Source organism: Schistocerca nitens, chromosome 4 (genome assembly GCF_023898315.1).
Source record: "Schistocerca nitens isolate TAMUIC-IGC-003100 chromosome 4, iqSchNite1.1, whole genome shotgun sequence".
Lineage (NCBI taxonomy): Eukaryota > Metazoa > Arthropoda > Insecta > Orthoptera > Acrididae > Schistocerca > Schistocerca nitens.
In genome coordinates, this window is record NC_064617.1 from 475507489 (window position 1) to 475527319 (window position 19831).

The following is a 19831-nucleotide window of genomic DNA, read 5'->3' on the forward strand; positions in this document are numbered from 1 at the left end:
GAATGCTAGAGCCTGCGGGATTCATGGAGAAGGAGGACTGCCTGTGTAGGAAGAGTAGTGCAGTGAGGGTGGATAAGTTTAGTAGGAACATAGGCCTCCACGGCGTCAGCGACGGTCTTCTGGAGAAAGGATGGAAGTATGGGTGATGTCAGTGCGATGGTGAAAGGTATGTGGATGGCTTTCGACCTGTGAGGCAATGGATTTCAATTAGGCATCCGAGGCAGCGAGGCAGTAGTCATTGAACTGCTGCTATAAAGCCATGCCCCATACAGACAGAAGTCCTGTAGAAGCACCACTGAGGATCAAACACACTGATAATTATTTACGAGTCGCAAGTCACGTCCCAGCCAATACAGACGTGGGTAATACAGCGTGCGATATTTTTTAGGAGTGTAGTGCACATGATATTGTTTGAATATGGGATATAAGACGAAAAACTGTCAAATGACCTCTGGTGTAGCCCAGCGCCATCCACAGAGTGTATTGCGTACCTGAAGGGCCAACGGGCCGGGACCTTTCTGTACCTGCCCGGTTGCGAGAAGCTGAGCTGCGGCTTCTACTTGGCGAGTCCTCGTGATCAAATCTACCACTGGCCATTGACATTGCAAGACAAGCAGGAGCAGCTTGGACGTAAAGGTTTGACTGAAGCTCCAGCCCCAACATAGACACCCCAGTTTAAAAAAAATCCGCTTTACCCAGTGCGAGACGAGGATGTTGTTATCCGTACAGCTCGAAATTCTCACCGGCAATGTGCATTCCTCCCTTTTATACACGTTATTTTCGGAGCTAGAAGACACCGGAGTACACACGCGTTTGCACATCACTAAATTATCGTTACTTATTGATTCATAGTGTGAAAAAACTTTTACATCGGTTTGGCATTGGCTATATTTCGTCCTAGTATCTCATCGAGTAAAAAAATCTGTGCTTATCAGCTTAATATCATGTCCTTTATTACAAGACTATAATATTAAACTTATTTCTCGCTCTTGACGGAGTGCTAACAGCATTCTCTACCTCTCTCACAGGATACCCTCTCACTTTCAACCTCTCTTAAGGTAGTCAAATGCCTCGTCACTTACTAAGTCTCTTAAGGCAGCCAGGGCCTGTCAACACCGACACTGAACTTTTGATGTCTGGAAGCATGTTTCTGGTCGGACAAGTATGAGTGGATGGACGTGTATGGGTGTGATGACAACCCTGCATGTCAGCGGGGACTGTTCAAGTTGGTGAAGGCTTTGCATGGTGTGGGGTGTGTGCAGTTGGAGTGATATGGGTCCCGTGATACGTCTAGATACGACTCTGACAAGTGACACGTACGTCAGCATCCTTTCTGATCACTTGCATCCATTCATGTCCACTCTGCATTCCAACTTACTTGGGCAATTCCAGTAGGTCAATGCGACACTCCAAACGTCCAGAATACCTACAGAGTTGCTCCAGGAACACTGTTCTGAGTTTAAATACTTCCGTTGGTCACCGAGCAACCCTGACATGAACATTAAGGAGCATTTCTGGAATGCCTCGCAACACGCTGTTCAGAAGATTTCTGCACCACCTCGTACTCTTACGAATTTATGGACAGCTCAGCAGGATTCACGTTGTCAGTTGCCTCCAGCACTACTTCAGGCATTCGTCGTGTCCATGCCACGTCGTGTTGCGGCGCTTCTGCGTGCTCACCGGAGCCCTACATGATGTTAGACAGGTGTACCAGTTTCTTTGGATCTTTAGCGCAGAAGAGCTGGCATGGACTCGACTAATGTCTGAAGTAGTGCTGGAGGGAATTGACTCCATGAATCCTGCAGGGCTCATCATAAATCCATAAGACTACAAGGGGATGGACATCTCTTCTAAACAGCATGTTGGAAGGTATCCCAGATACGCTCGATAACGTTCATGTCTGGGGAATTTGGTGGCCAGCGGAAATGTTTATACTCAGGAGAGTATTTCTGTAGCCACTCTGTAGCAACTCTGGATGTGTGGGGTGTCGCATTATCCTGCTGGATTTGCCCAAGTCAGTCGGCATGCACAATGGACATGACTGGTTGTGGGTGATCAGACAGGATACTTATGTACGTATCACCTGTCAGAGTTGTATCATGATGTATCGGACGTCCCATATCACTCTAACTGCACACGCCCCACACCATTACAGAGCCCCCACCAGCTTGAGCTGTCCCTTGCTGACATGCAGGGTCCATGGGTTCATGAGGTTGTCTTCATACCCGTACACGTTCATCTTCTCGATACAATTTGAAACGAGACTCATCCGAGCAGGCGACATGTTTCCAGTCATTAACAGTTCAATGTCGGTGTTGACGGGCTCAAGCGAGTTGTAAAGCTTTGTGTCATGCTGTCGTCCAGGGTGCTCATATCGATGATGTTTCTTTGAATGGTTCACATGCTGACACTTGTTGATGGCCCAGCACTGAAATCTACAGCAATTTGCGGAAGTGTTGCACTTCTGTCACGATGAACGATTCCCTTCAGTCATCGTCGGCCCCGTTCTTGCAGGATCTTTTTCCGTCTTCACTGTAGTCGGATATCTGATGTTTTACCGGATTCCTGATATTCACGGTACACTCGTGAAATGGTCGTACAAGAAAATCCCCATTTCATCAATACCTCGGAGGTGCTGTGTCCCATCGCTCATACGCCGACTGTAACACCATGTTCAAACTCACTTAAATCTTGACAACCTGCCATTGCAGCAGCAGTAACCGATCTAACAACTGCGCCAGACACTTGTCGTCCTATATAGGCGCTGCCGATCGCAGCGCCGTATTCTGCCTATTTACATATCTCTCTATTTAAGTATGCATGCCTATACCAGTTTACTTGGCGCTTTTTGTATTACAAGGAGTGGTATAATTGATTGAAGTTTGGATGCATCTAACACTCTCAAAACTACACCGATTTTTCTCAAAAACTGTATCTATTCCCATGGAAACATGATTGTTTTTATTACTGCATGTTTAAGTATAGGTGTCACTGCAAGTCCTATGTTATTTCATACTTGATAATCTGTACTTATAAACTAGACACCACTTGAATTATAGCTCATTTGAAACCAACGATAGTGTTTTCTCCCGATGTGTGAGTAGATTGTGTGAAACAGATTGTGATGATCAAACTGCTTACAAAACTAGAAAGCGAGAATCTCATGCTATTACGAATTATGTAAATGTCGTGTGACTAGGGCCTCCCGTCGGATGCAATCCTTTCGATTTGACGCCACTTCGGCGACTTGAGTGTCGATGGGGATGAAATGATGATAATTAGGACAGCACAACACTCAGTCCGTGACGGAGAAAATCTCCGACCCAGCCGGGAATCGAACCAGAGCCCTTAGGGTTGACATTCTGTCACGCTGACTACTCAGCTACCGGGGGCGGACATTGCGAATGATGTTCTGTTGTATGATAGAATCTTAACAGACAGGTCGGCAGAGGGTTCTTGTGGAGCAAAAATGTAAAATGTAAACACGCCAACGGTATTTAGTTTCATTGCATCAGAAGAGAGAGAGAGTCAGTAAAATCTTACAGGAGATTGTATTACAAGACACGCTCTCACGATTTGTTTCGTAAAAGGTTTACAGTGTGATGTAGCACCACATTGGTAAAACGGGACCTGCCGTAGTGTACAAAACAGTAAGTCATATTGAATTACAGCTTCTTGTTGTCGAATGTAAAATGATAATGTTTTTTCCGACATATGAGCTAATAGCGTGAAAGCCTGTGTTCTGTAATGTTATTTCAAGTGCCTGAAATGTTTGTAACACCAAGTGCATGGTAACTTATTTACAGGCACTGATTTGAACGCGAGAAACACTCTCAGTTCGTGTAATTTGTCCATCAAGCTGAAGCAATTTTTTTTTCTTCAGAGTATAAATTCTCGCTTTTTCTTGACTCCAGTCATGGTTTCGAAATTCTGCATTGATTGGTAGTTTCCACAGCAACATAGAAGAAGTTTTCTACCCAATTTTACACAGGGTGACGTGTGTAGGAGATGTGAGATACGTTAATACATTTGACAGGTGTATAGCACAAACCAGCGCAGTCTGGTCGTCTGTAACCGGTGGGTGGTGGTGTAGCTTTTTCACTTCGATGGATGTTGCGAAATAATGGTTCAAATGGCTTTGAGCACTATGGGACTTAACTTCTAAGGTAATCAGTCCCCTAGAACTTAGAACTACTTAAACCCAACCAACCTAAGGATATCACACACAACCATGCCCGAGGCAGGATTCGAACCTGTGACCGTAGCGGTCGCGCGGTTCCAGACTGTAGCTCCTAGAACCGCTCGGCCACTCTGCCCGGCCGAAATAACGAGATGCACATTGTATCCTGCAGATGAACTTAAAGTCTTTACCGATTTTTCTCATAAAACTAAAAGAAAATGGATTGCGCATATTTTTATAGAAAGATGACATTTGTTATAATCGTGATTGTGTTCTTCTTTTTAATACGTGCTCACTTACAAGAGACGTGTTGACGTTAAATACAATTGTTCTCCATCTCAGAATGGCTGGCGTTGGAGCAGACCGTCTGTGTGTGAGGTCGCCAACTTGACTGCGTCTTGACTAGGCGGTGGCATGTGGGGTGGTGTTGGGAGGGGGGATTTTGCGGCGCCACTACATGTTAGATGAACAAACAATTTGCACTTGGGGCAGCCCTCATTTATCTCATACTGTTTAGTTGGCTACACGCTTTTCTGTGTGGTCGAAGAGCCGATGCCTGGACCATCCATGGCCTCAAGCCCGGAGTTGTGCCACAGGTCCGCCAGCAGTAGGCCACAGAGAATTGCGGTATCAGTTGACTGTTTGAAAAAGCCATGTTCCAGTCGTATGTGGAGAGAGAGAGACAGAGAGAGAGACAGAGAGAGAGAGAGAGGGAAGGAGGGAGAGGGATGAGGGGAGGTAGAGGTGCCTATAATTTCGCTAGTTGCTGGCCGTATATTGAGAAGAACTCATGTTCAACTACCGCCCATCTCTCCTGTTGCAGTCTTTTGGGACGACAATGTTTCCAGTACTAATGTTGCATTAGAACCCATTGATTGCGAGTTCTTTTTCTTTCATGATCATTTCGATGCGTAATTAGAGCAGTAAAAATTTTCCGTCAGTTGTGGTGGCATGCATTGGTTTCCATTAACTGGGCTGCAGGATGATCGTCAAGCAATGCGTCAGGAGGTGTCTGTAGCGAACTCTGAATTCAAACAGTGATAGATGCAGTCCTCAGCTGTTTGCTTACAGGTATGCTGGTGGTCAGTCGAACATACTTCCCACAAAAAAAAAAAAAAAAAAAAAAAAAAAAAAAAAAAAAAAAAAAAAAAAAACCACTACCTCCCATTAAAGCCTTTTTTCTTGCCAGCTTGTAGGTGAAAGATAGTCTGACTACGTCTGCTATTAGTTTCGATTGGTACTGCGAAATAAGCAGAATAACACAAGTTGTATGGCATCATCAATTTTAGAGCTGTTTTGCCATTTTAGGCACTCCTATTGTAGCGCTATGCACATAGTTGTGTAATTAGGTCCGATTTTTATAATTAATTACATAATTAGCAACGGCCTTTGCTTCAGTTTCCCAACCAAAATAAATAACTAGGTAGCTGAAAGCTTTGTGACCCCAGTAGGATCTAAAACAGAAGAATATGTCAGGCTCAAATTCATTTACATGAATTTTTAAGCGGGGTGTAATTCACCCACTAGGAGTTGACAGTGTTGGAGGCGAGTGACAGCAAATTTCGTTGGTCTACAACCTAGAGAATGTGGTACTACAATTTTGCATCGAGGTGTACGGGTTACTAAGATGGCTGCTGTTGCTGGTGGAAACACTGACATTGGCCCTCGATAGATGATAGTTGAATAAGTGTGTAAGTACTGGATTTGCTTCTGAATAAATGACTACAACTACACATATGTGAAGTACCCATGTGGATATATAGTCTGCTCTTGACGGAATACAGTATCATGGTCGGTCCACTATCGAATAGTGCGTGGAGGTAAAAAATCTCCTTCTACTCTTGCAGTAGCTCTGAATTATGAGTGGAAGTGGGAGGCTGTTGCATCAGTGTAAGTTATTCAGTACATAGTGTACTGGAAGCTCTGTGATACTGTTAGATTCGTATTACGGAGGCACATTATATTTGAAAAAGAAGGTGATGTATTTCTCAAGAAACACCGCGCTATCACTGAAGACTGTGACACCATTACATTGTCTCATTTCTAGCGTAGTAATCATAGGAATACGATAAAGGAGATGAAGACACGTACAGAGGAATATTCAAAGACAGTCGTTCGATTTTGATGAATTGTAGATTTTATGATACTGAATTTCTTTATGCAGTCTTCGTGTACTCTATACAGCAGTGAATGTCTTCCCTGTACATTAGTGTGCTATTTTCCCCTTTGCAACAGCTCGCTACCAACTCACTAACTGGTATGGGACTAGACAGCCCTGTAACTAATAAAACAGTGCTGTGATGGGATTTCGAGTGAATTAGCAGGGTCTGTGACTTGGCGGGCGACATCTCTAACACATCAAAATCGGGTGGATTAAACACTAAATCTCAAAGACAGGAAGATGTGTAAGAATATGGCGGGTAAGGGGAGTTGAGAGGTGAGCTCTATACCGCTTCTTCTAACGGTTGTGGACAAACAAATTACTGCGACTCACATACGTTTCGCAGAGTGACTGCAGTGAGAAATTTATAAGCTAATACAAAGGTTTTTACTGAGAGACAATCAGCAGCAGAAGTTCTGTCTTTCGTTTTCTCGATAACTATGAGACAACATTCCTCTGTCAGTTTCGTATGCCTGTAAATGGACAGACTGGCATCTTAACAGTAGACTAAATTTACATCTACATATGTATGCATACTTCGCAAGCCATCGTACTGTGTGTGGCGGAGGAGTCATTTCCTTACCTACGCCATTCGCAAGTAAAGTGAGGGAAGAAAAGACTCTCTCTCTGCCTCTGTATAAGCGGTAATTTCTCGTATCTTATCTTCGTGATCCTTCCACGAGATGTATGCTGGTGGCAGTAGAATCATTCTGCAGTCGGCTTCTGTCGATTCTTTACATTTTCTCATAGCGTTCCTTATTAAGAATATCGCCTTCCCTCCAGGAATTCCCCATTGAGTTCTTGAAGGATCCAACAACTAATTTGGGGGGGGGGGGGGGGAGCCAATAAGAACGCTTCTGCAGGACTGCATTCTGAGGCAAACGCAGGTCTGCAGGCTGAGACACATTGTGGATGGGGTGGTCAGCAGACAGCTAATTTCCTATTGTTCATTGGGTCAACCTTTCCATCATGTCTTGAAAATACATCTCACAACTTTTGGTTTGCAGGTGGGAGGACAGGAACTATGTTGTTCGACATCCTGATATTCACCCTGAAACGTTCCCTTAGAACAATTATACAAGACTGTGCTTAACCTGACACACAATATTTTGTTAGCGCAACGCAATCTGACTTTCAATAATCCCTACAAAAGAATGGCCCTGACTAACATTAAACTATACGTTTCACAAATCACTTACCTCACAAAAATCTTGGTTACTCCCACTACTGCAATAGAGCAAGCGCCACTACTGCCAGCTAAATAAAAGATTCAAACTATGGAAGGCACTAACTACTGATAGGGATAGTTAGCAAATGAAAGATATTAATAGAGAACAAACAATGTATTTACATTCATATATATATATATATATATATATATATATATATATATATATATATATATAGAGCAGTTCATGACAAATTTCAAAACTCCGCCATCTCTCTCCCACATCCACCACTGCTGGCGGCTCACCTCCAACTGCGCAACGCTACGCGCTGTTCCCAGCCAGCTGCCTAACACTACAATGGCGAGTATTACAACAATGCAAAGCAGCCACAGACTGCACACAGCACAGCCAGTGATTTTCATACAGAGGTGGCGTTACCAAAAAAAACCTAAACAGCCTACTTACATAGCCCCCATGCTCCCCACAAAAAATTTTACAAACTTTTTTTGGGCACTGGCCAATACAGATTTGAAAAAAATTTTCATAATTACAGTAAGAAAGATATCAAATGCACACACTTATTAATACAATGTTGGTCAAGAGCTAAAATTTTCTCACAGTCCATAAAGACAGTCCTCATCATTCGTCACAGTAAAATTGCAGTGTTTTTCTCAAAGTCTGAGCAGTAAAAGAAAATGCACACGGAAGTAGTGGATTTCCATGCAGTCTTGAAGAAGTAGTGTTGTCCTTCCAACGGAAAGACAGTGCTGACTCTTGACATGCTGACGGGTAATGGGCCACAACAGAGCAAACCCACAGCAGAGTCAGTCGAAGTTTTGAAGAGTATTGTTAGGTAGGTCATCACAGAGCAGACCCACTGTAGTCCTGGTAGAGATTACGGTATTGGTGGGTCATCAAAGATGCAGACCCACTGTAGTCCTCGTAGAGATGGCTAGCAGCCATCTGTTGTGACTGTGCAGGTGCACAATCACCATTGAAGAGTCTTGTAGATAATATAGCAAGTCCATAACCACCACTTGTGCACTCACAAAGTTTTTTGGAATTGTCCTTAGAACCAGCAATGCTGTTATCCAGTCCCTTGCTGAATTATTAACACACATGCAAACACTAACAGTCCCTACTTCTCACATATTGTCCATATACTATGACCAATAGAAACGTGTGCAGTGAAATGTAACTTACAAGTTACTTAATTTGATGACCTGGTGTCAATTACAATTTTATAACAGAAGAATACAATTACAAAGGTACAAAATACATCATTAAAGAACATAACAATACAGAGAACATTTGTAATACAGGCTTTACAAAAGAATCGAAATAACATATACGTCAGTGTTACAGGAATTATGACATGAGTACATACATAAAAGATAAGAATAACTTTTGAAACATCAACTTTACACATGAGCATTAAAACAAAACAGAATAAATAATGTCTAAACATCTTTACAAAGAAAATAACATATTATTAATGCAAATTGTATTTGAGGATAACAGTATTCCTCATCATAGTGAATGTATCTTAGTATTAGAAGAGAAAAAAAATTCTATGAAACAGTACACAGAGACAGGAAGAAAACAAATACACATGGGTACACAAACACATAGTGGGATAACACAAGGAAAGGACAGGGTTTGTTTTACTGCAGTATTTTGCAAACAAAACTTTCTTTACTTCTCCCTTCGTTCCTCATTATTTCCAAAAAGTCCTATCAATACCTGCTTTCTCTACTCTGTTCATATTTCTTTCAAAATAATTATGGATCATTGTACAATACTCATTTTGGCCCAAAACGTTTTCATATACCTTCAATGCATTTCTTTCCATTCATCACAACTAGTTTCTTATATAGTCTACCCCCTCTTAAGCTAACTTAAATCTACTGAGCTCAGATGCTAAACTAAGGGACGAGGCAATGCAGCAGTACAAAACAATTAACACAAACAGCAATGATCAAAAATACAAATGGCGAAGCACGCAGCATAAATTACAACTAATATAAGGCAATGAGCAGCAAACAAGAAAAATAAATCAGTAGTAAACTGGCTTAGCAGAGTAACACAAATTAAAATTCAGTAGCACTATGCCTGGCAAACAGCATAACTTATACCTAAACATGACAAAGTTCAAGCAGAAAAAGTATTACACTAAAAATGGCCATGTTTAATACCTATGTCACATCTTAACACTAGAGTGATGCATCACAATTTATTCTACAAAAGAAATTAACAAGTACTTGAAAAGAAAACTATGATTACAGTTCCTGTGAAGGTAAATGTCTTTTTGTGCTCCCTCATTTTTTTTTTTGAAAAAATTATTATTTACTCGATCTGTAGACAGAAGATATTTATATTAGTACATCTATAAAATTTTATTTTAACCAATGCTGCAGTGCAGCTAGAAACTAGATATCAAATGAAATAAGCAATTACGCAAACCAAAGCATAAAAATATCATTCAGTAGTCATGTGACATTTCATAAGTTAGTAGACATTCTCTCAACTCTCGTAGAAAGACGCTTGTCATAATCAGGTGTGCAGATGTAAAAATATTTCTCGTCATTTCATTAGGCATTTCTGTAAATATCATAAATTAAGAGCTCCACAGTGTAATCATATGGTTTCAAGTTCGACCGTGTCGTTTTTGCGATGCTTTCTACAAAGGACTGCCAGAAGCAAGGTTAATGGCCTCTTTTTTTTTTTTCTCCACCTAATGGCTTTTTCTCCGGGCGGCTGGCCCAGCTGGGCGCCACAACGCATTACGTGCAGGTGGTCACTTAACTTTCTTACGGAAATATTTACGACAGCAGTGTCCGCTACAGTGACAGTCTCATATAAAAAATTTCAGAGGTCGACAATTTTCGTTGCAAATGTGTAGATACAAAATCCTATGAATATAACAGTGTTCAAAACGTTTTCGTCGGCATTGTGATACATTCATGCATTTACACACATTTCATAACTCTTAAAGTACGATTCTTGGTTTCCAACAACCTTTTTCACAAACCATAGTCCCTAACTTCTATTCATTATTCATATACATATAAACACGTAATCACATTCCTTATATAGCATCAGCTTATTGATCATAAACATACCTCAACAGCCTAATACACATCGTCGTCGTAAAAATATCATAACACCTCAGTCAAATCTCAAAAACGTCGTAGCTTTCTGCAATAATGTCAAAACCTAAAAAATATTCTCTGCTCATTTCAATAGTATCATCTACCTCAAACGTACCTTAAAAATCATGATCTCATACCAAATACATCATTCAAAGCTCTCATAGTATCACAATGGTTCCGAAAAAGTATGAACAGTTCACAAAGCACAGACAAAATACAATTTCATAAGTGTGAAGTTATCCAACTGTGTAATTACGTAAACATCTGTCACTGATGTAGTAAAAAAAAATGTTTGTCTCTCAGTTAAATGATCTGATAGCTGTGTAATACTGTGTTGGAGAAATATGGTACCGATGTGTAAAGTTGTATAAGCAAATACCATATTACCTAGGGCTCCTTGTGCTTGCCAAACACATGATACACAAAGTAAGTGTGTACCCCCCTGAGGATTAATGTAATTATACCATCAGGTGTTACAGATTACAGCAATGGAATTAAATATATCACGGAAAACCCTTGTATCATTGTACTTCAAATATTTTAAAAAAATAAATGTTTTAAGTGCGAAATTAATCACTCAAATACGTGTACTGTAGCGCTAAACTGTGCGTCATGTTGTAAGATAACCTCTGTGAAAGTCTCGTAGTTATCGTCCTCCGAAAGCTAAGTTCTGCAGAAGTCAATGTACTTACCTCATGATAAACAAAAGTGAAATGCTTTGTGTATAGATATCTTAGTTATTACGCTTATTACCGTGATGAAGAAAGTACTGTGCTGTAACGTATTGTTGTGCTACAGAAAAGGCTGTCTCCTTGTAGCTATACCACAAAAGTTACTACTAAAACATGTTTTACTTTCCAGAAGAATTCAGAAAACTGTGCAGATATAAAACAGATACACCGCAAAAGCAACAATGTAAATTGTGTCACACAGTAGCGTCGTGATATAGTCATGTAGCTGTCACATAAACTAACCTCTGTGTCATCTGGTATCTCTCAGAAAGCACATTAATTTCAGAATGTATTTTCAAATAAACCAAAATGTAGCATTAAAATCTCATTAACAGTACTGGTAAATGTTCTAAGTATGTGAGCCTTATAGTCGTTACATAATCGTGCAACAAACAAGCAAGAATGCACACACACAATAACACTGTGTCGTCTGTTCACAATAACAATGCATTCGTAATTTCTGTTTAAAAATGTTCCCTATGTTCTAGACTGGATATTTGACTTCAAACATTGTTGTATGTTAACAGATTCTAAGTCTGACAAAGCTTACTAGCAATGTAAAGTGAAAAGTTATATGGCAAAGACAAAGTTAAAAAGCAGATTATCTTTCTATAAACGGTTTTACATGTGAAATGTGGTGTAAACCTTTACTCTTCCTAGAACGCAGAGTTTCAACTTCAACGCAATCATCATGCGGTATACGTCGGTAAAGAATACTGGAATTTTTCTCAAGGTTAGCGTCTATGTTATTTTTGTCTGAGCCAGCGGGCGCACGCGGCTGCCTGCTGTGCGGGTCATTGTCTGTTTCTTTGTTGGCGCGCGTCGTAATTGGGATTAGGAGACCTAACTTCTACAAATTCACCTTGCCGAGAAGGCCCTGCCGTGTTTAAATCCCGCCAGTTCTGATGCAATTCAGGTCTGTCGTTACGAATATATCGTCTGTCGTCATGTCGGTAGGTTCCGTAGTTTCTTCCTTGTCCGTCACATGGTGGAGAATTTCTCCCTGAATCGTAACTGTGCGTCGAACTGTTGCGTCTGAAGTTATTCTGCCTCCCTTGATAATAATTGTTTTGGTACCCATATTGTCTGTTTCTATGGTTATCTCTGTCATATTCATTACTACGGAAATGCGATCTTTCTCTGTAACTATTATTCTGCCAGCGGTTGTCATAAGGGTGGTGTCTGTTTTGGTCACGATTTGTGTTGTGAGAATAGCCTTGTCGTGTCCAGTTATTATTTCTTTCATCGCGGAATTGTGACGGATGTGACCTGTAATTGTTGTGTTCCTGTTTTCGCGTTCCGCGATTTCCGCGATTGTCAGTGTCAATTTCTAATTCTTGTAAGAGTCCCTGAAAAGCTTCAATGTCGTCTTTGCAACGTCCTGCCAAAATAATATGTCGTAAATGTTCAGGTAATTTGATTAAGCAAATGCGGATGAGTTCTGAGGGGCTGTATGGGTTTGACAGGTACTGATTCTTGTGCAACATGTCTTCAAAATATTTCACAAGACTGGAGAATTCAGATTGTTCGAAATGTTTCATCATTATGATGCCATGTTTTACTCGGTCTTGTGTAGCTTGAGACCAATATGCTGAGAGGAAGGCATGGTAAAATTCTCCTTCACTGTGGCAATCGTGAATGACCGATCGCATTCTTACAGCTGGTTCATTCTCTAAGTAGCCACACATAAATTCTAATCTGTGTTCTAACGACCAGTTGGGAGGAAAACAATGAGAGAATTGATGGAGCCATGCTTGTGGATGAATGTCGTTGCCAGAATTCTTAAATGTTTTGAATTTACGTGTAGTAATGAACAGCTTATAGTCAAAATCATCATGTCGGCAAGTCGCATGTCGGTCATTGTTAGGTCGTGTCGGCCGTTCCATCTCAAAATTCGGTGCACATTGCCAGTTTCTTTCATAACTTCCGAAATGCCCTGTGTTATTATTTTGCGTCTTTTCCGTATTTCTAAGTCCCTCTTCCCGTGTTGGAGCGCGAGTGTCCTCTGAAATTTGTAATTTTTGTATTACTTGTGCCAACTGATCTTGTACTTCCCGGATTTCTCTTTTGTACTGTATATTGATTTGATTTTGATTGAATTTCCTAATTTGTTCGCACTCTTCTATGTCATTAAAGACTACCGGTTTTGTGTCATTCAGATTATCATCTACCTTTGTAGATAAGTTAGTGACCTGATCCGAAAGTTCGGCTACTTTCTCCGATAGTGAATACATTTCGTCAGTGTGTTTTTCTGAACCAAGTTTCAGAGTGTCCATTTGTGTTGAAATCGAATCTACTGTGTCCTTCAAGTTTTCCTGAGATTTTGCAAGTTGCGTAACCGAATCGGTAGATGCAACTGAGTCAAATTTAGCTTGTAAGGTCTCATGATTTTCATGAACAGTAGTTTGCAGTTGTTTTATGGCTGCTTCGTGATTCTGTAGTGCATTTTCATGACGCGAAATAATAGGTTGGAAATGCTCATAAATTTGTGTTTTTACGTCATTACAGACTTTTTGATATTTCGATTCAATGTGATGTAACTCAGTAGTTAAATCCTCACGTGTTTGTTCAAGAGTTTGCTCCAATGAGTCTAACTTTTGAAGATTTTGTTCCATTGCGTCTAACTTTTGAAGATTTTGTTCCATTGTGTCTAACTGTTGCTGTGTTTGTCTCTGATTTTGTTTCATTTGCTGCATTAATTGCAATAATAATGTGTTAGTGTCTGGAATCGGTTCCTCTATGCTTTTCGGCACTGCATTTGCACCGGCAACATTTACATTTTGACGAGCAGAAAATGTGTCTTGACTCATTTGAGAAAACGGTGAGAACCCTAAACCTGAGTCTACAATATTTGCAAAATTGTGTCCTGCCATTACCGATTCCTGAGGCGAGCTGTTTCCGACCGATCGATCGATAATGCTTCCCTCTTCATTAATTGTTTCACTGTCCACGCCATTGTTTGCCGCCCGCTCCATTTCCCTATGCACAATTACCAAATTACTACTTTGAACATCAGTTAATTCATTACTCGGTGGCGCTAACACTCTGCTTTCGTTTTCACTGTCATTTCTCAGTTTACTTTGGAGCCTAGTATTACGTTTTTCACACGCCATTATTGTCACAGTATTTCACACGACAACACAGAAAAACACAATTTGAAGAGCAAAAATAGGGGAACACATTAACATAGCACTGAAAATAATATCTAGTTAATTGCAGCTGCGAAATACTTGGTGCAAATCTACATGCGTGCCACACCTGTTTTACTGTACAACAATGAAACACTGCAACTACAAAGGAGATTCTCTCTACAATTACGCGCTAGCAATAAACAAAAGCTACACTAATTACACAAACTACAAGAAAAAATCAGAAGATTACAGTGAGGTATCCTAGGCTAAGGGTTGACATATGAAACGTCCCCTTTGAACAATTTATACAGGACTGTGCTTAACCTGACACACAATATTTTGTTAGCGCAACGCAATCTGACTTTCAATAATCCCTACAAAAGAAAGGCCCTGACTAACATTAAACTATACGTTTCACAAATCACTTACCTCACAAAAATCTTGGTTACTCCCACTACTGCAATAGAGCAAGCGCCACTACTGCCAGCTAAATAAAAGATTCAAACTATGGAAGGCACTAACTACTGATAGGGATAGTTAGCAAATGAAAGATATTAATAGAGAACAAACAATGTATTTACCTTGATATCATCATATATATTTCATGACAAATTTCAAAACTCCGCACTCTCTCTCCCCACATCCACCACTGCTGGCGGCTCACCTCCAACTGCGCAACGCTACGCGCTGTTCCCAGCCAGCTGCCTAACACTACAATGTCGAGTATTACAACAATGCAAAGCAGCCACAGACTGCACACAGAACAGCCAGTGATTTTCATACAGAGGTGGCGTTACCAAAAAAAACCTAAACAGCCTACTTACAACCCCAGCGACACTTAAGGTCCCAGTCTTTCTGAGAAGGATAGGCCAGTCTTAAATCATTGACAGATCTCCAGCATGGCTTGTCTGCCAGGATCGAAACAGCCGTGATGTGCAAGTTCGCGACCGGGGCACCTGTTTGCAAGCGACTTGGTGGCGCAGTTGGGAAGGGGGTGGAGGCGTCACAGGGGTGGAGAAGAGAGTGAAACATCCTACCACCCCCAGATCCGACAGGTCTCTGCAGGACTGGCCTGGGAGCAGTATACCAGAATTCTAAATGGCTTACTTCCACCAGCATGACAGGGCTAGAGAATGAGAGAACATAACTAGCGTCGGATACCTTCAGCTATCTGATGACAGTCTCCACCAATTTTGGTATAGGGAGAAATGAGTACCTAGCCTGTGGGAAGCCCCTGAGTGACATTATAGTAGCGTCCATAATGTTTGCCTTGCGAGTGTAATCCAACTGTAGGGAAAAATTATTCAACATGCAAAGGGATTCTGATGATTAGTTTAATTAATAGTCCATCAATTTGATATCAATGATGTACTTCTGGGCAGGTGGAAGAAAGGGCAATAATGCCATGGATATGATTTGCAAGTTGGAGTGGTGGGCATTTTCACTTTCGGTAAGAATTTTTAACGAAATTTCAACCTCCCACCTACACAAGGAGATTACCTTTGTAATAAAATCAGCTGTATTAACGAATTTATAAGGTAGCAGATAGAATTAAGACGATATTTACAACTCCTCTGTGTTGATATTTGGCTACCTTAAGAGACTTTGCAGGTGACGAGGCATTTGGCTACCTTAAGACAGTTCAAAAGTGAGGAAGCAACCTGTGGCAGGGGTAGAGCATGCTCTTTGCACTAAGTCACGAGCCAAAAATGAGTTTAATATTCTAGTCTTGTAAAGCAAGACATAAAAGATATTAAGCTGATATGAACAGATATTTTTTTTTTTTACTGGATGAGAGAATACTTGGAAGAAATATAGCCTATGACATATCGTTGTACAGGATTATCACACGAAGAATCAACAAGTAACGGTACTTTAACGATGTGAAAACACGTAATTGCTCTGATTTCTGCTGTCTTCGAAAATAATTTGCATAAAAGGGAGACATGTACATTCCGCTTGAGAAATTCGAGGTGCTCTTAGCACTCCATCATGAGCCATATGGAGTAATTGAGTAGTTAACCAATGAATTTAATTAATCAGTCAATTAATTTGATATAACATCTATACCAGAGGGCAAGGGGAAGGGTAGGAGGGAAGTTTCGTCATCTTTAATACATTAGGCCTGTGCCAGAATGACCATTACGCCCTTACTTATGGTAACTGGAATTTAATTCTGCGAGTTCTTTTAAGTTCATTAATTGTAGCTGAAGAGACAGTCGCTATGAAGAAATGATAAGTTATCATAGAAACCACATCAGACATTTACGTAGATTGCCCACGTAAAAGATAGAACTATTCCATTCACTGGTGGACGGCCTCTTTGTCGGTTATAATTGAGGACTGCTGGATCTCCTTAAATCAAGTACAGATTTGTCCCCTAGAGAAAGTCGAATTTTAGTGTGCTGGTTTCAGTTTCATGAATGACATGGGTTTTCCCAGGCGCCAGAGGAAACTTTTCTGATTTCTGAGAAGTAAACAAGGATTACCAGGCAACATGATTACGACAAAAGCGTATGCAATTATCAGCAAACTGAATCCATGGTAACGACGGAAAGTACGTCTGTGACCGAGGTAAAGGCCAAACTGACTCCTGTCATACTAGTTGTCGACTGAAAGGTACGAAAGTCTGAGGACTCGCGATATTATGAAATCGGTTATGTGCAATGGTTGCTGGCGATGGACTTTCTGTATATAGACTATATTATAACATGTAAATTTTCAAAACCAAAAATGTCTCCGTTATTAGATCTCGGATATTTCTCCCGAATCGTTTCGTCCAATAAGAAGATCCATTCGAACACAACAGTAGTCCGGGAAATTTCAATAGTGGTAAAAAACTGATCGTATTACGCTTTTGCGAAAGCCTTGCGTTATGTCGTAGAGCTGATAAATAGCAAACGGGAAAAGGATCTTGTCAAATGAGTGAACTAAACTTAATTATTCAGTTCCGTAGAAATAAGCGTCATTACTTCCACGAAAACTAAGGTTTCTCATTATGTGGGACAGTTTGCCTTTCGTACATTTTGATTACTATACCGCTAATTTTCTGGTATGTTATTCCGAGAAAGATGCAAAGGACCGGATGGAACATTAAGTGGAGACGGACGGTGGCGTATATTTCCTGGTACAACAGGCGTATCTAAAGTTTACCTTTCTAGTGTAAACACGCAGATCGTGAATGCGCACACTATAAATGAAAATCCCGCGGTCAGTCCCAGAAGACCACGCGATAGTCGACCTACCGAATACAAAGAATTTAACAACCCATACGCTAGAGCATGCAAAGGCTACATTACGGAATTTATCGTACAATAAACTATGCATAATGATAGAAGAGTAGAATGGTAAACGTTAACTATGGTAAGAGTAACAGTAAATACAAGATAATCTAAATGAACCAGCTGATACATTTGTATGATGCTTAGAACAACATCCAGTTGAATGCATTAACTCTTTATCAGGCAAACAGCATTAAAATTCAAGATGCTAAATAAAAGAGAAAATAGTCTGTGGATGTAGCAGCGTACAGCGACAGGTTTATTATAGCCACGTAGGGTTGTCCATCAGGATGGAGCAAGCATATACGTATATTGAGTTGTCTGGAGGACCAATGCTAGGTTGAAAGACTCCTAACAAAGTAGGTCGCTGTCAGGCTAAGAATAGAGAAAACAGTACCCATTTCGAAGCGTACAAACAGTTTTATTTCGCGAATGGACTTACAAAAAATAACCTAGCGATCAGAGATCGTGTATCAGGTGCTGCTAATCGAAGGCCGTGTTGTTCTATGTCGTCAACATTGGACTTCAACTTAGAGGGATGTGAAGTTGGTACATTACTATTGCAGCTGTTACAGTAGCTTCAGTAACCGGAGCCACTACCTCTCCTTCAAGTTCCCCCCTCATCTATCCGCACAAGACTGTGAGCGTTCCGTTCTTGACTTGTCACTATGGGAAAATCTCTACTATTATCTCGGACGGAATCAACGTCACTACCACGGCACTTTAGTAATCTCGCCAATCAGTGATGGTGGACGGGTGAGCGTATTAAGGAATGAGAAAACGATCACAATATTGCGCTGTAGACTGTATGCTACACATGGTATACCTGACACTGGAACAAATGTGTAAATAAAAATAAATTTTTAATATAACACGTTTTTAAATCGGATTATAAAGAATAAAATAGTTTCTCCTAGCCCTACACAAATTCCTAGCTACATACAGTTAGTCTTGAGAATTTTTAATAGCCATTACAGTACTTGTAAGATCAATAACTAAGACATGGAACAGATGCAATATATAAACAGGGAGTGAACAGCTCATCTCCTGTTATCTATTGCATACTATCCCTTCAACCCTCCCCCCCCCCCCACGCCCCCCAACCCCCGCCGCACGTTTTCCATTATGAACTTAAGAGTATTATCAAAACAATTAAAAATTTAAAAGCACAAATTATCAGTGCTACATGTATGGGGTAAGGAATCTATATGGATTAGGAGAAATTATTTGATACTTTCTACCTCATTTAAAAACTTGCTACATCAAAACAATTATTTTTATTCAAATAATTATTTACAAATATTTTTCAACACCACCCTCCTCCTGCCGAACAGACTGACAAGAAAGTGAGTCAATATTCTTTTGTTATCCAGTTCTGAGCTATGTTTAATATTTCAAGTCTCTAGTTGATCGAAAAGTTAGTTTAAAACCAACTGCAAAAATTTAACTGAAAACGCAATGGACAAGAAAGCGACATAATATTAATAAAATTATGGAAACTGCTCAATGCGAAACAAGCAGCGGGCTTTGGTTGTATTCCACTCAAATTCTACCTTGAAATGCTGCGGAATTATCCCCTTGGTTCAAGAATCATAAAAGAAGGTTGTATACCTGGAAGAATCCTGGAGATACTAATAGGTATCAGATAGATTATATAATGGTAAGACAGAGATTTAGGAACCAGGTTTTAAATTGTAAGACATTTCCAGGGGCAGATGTGGATTCTGACCACAATCTATTGGTTATGAACTGCAGATTGAAACTGAAGAAACTGCAAAAAGGTGGGAATTTAAGGAGATGGGACCTGGATAAACTGAAAGAACCAGATGTTGTAGAGAGTTTCAGGGAGAGCATAAGGGAACAATTGACAGGAATGGGGGAAAGAAATACAGTAGAAGAAGAATGGGTAGCTCTGAGGGATGAAGTAGTGAAGGCAGCAGAGGATCAAGTAGGTAAAAAGACGAGGGCTAATAGAAATCATTGGGTAACAGAAGAAATATTGAATTTAATTGATGAAAGGAGAAAA

At 40.4% G+C, this 19831-nt stretch overlaps 1 non-coding gene across 1 annotated transcript; it reads right to left on the reverse strand.

The window, feature by feature from the left end:
- Window positions 1-16141: 16141 nt before the first annotated feature.
- Window positions 16142-16338, reverse strand: LOC126254356 (U2 spliceosomal RNA). The gene has a single exon (XR_007546057.1). It is a non-coding gene; the product is annotated as a U2 spliceosomal RNA (small nuclear RNA).
- Window positions 16339-19831: the final 3493 nt, after the last annotated feature.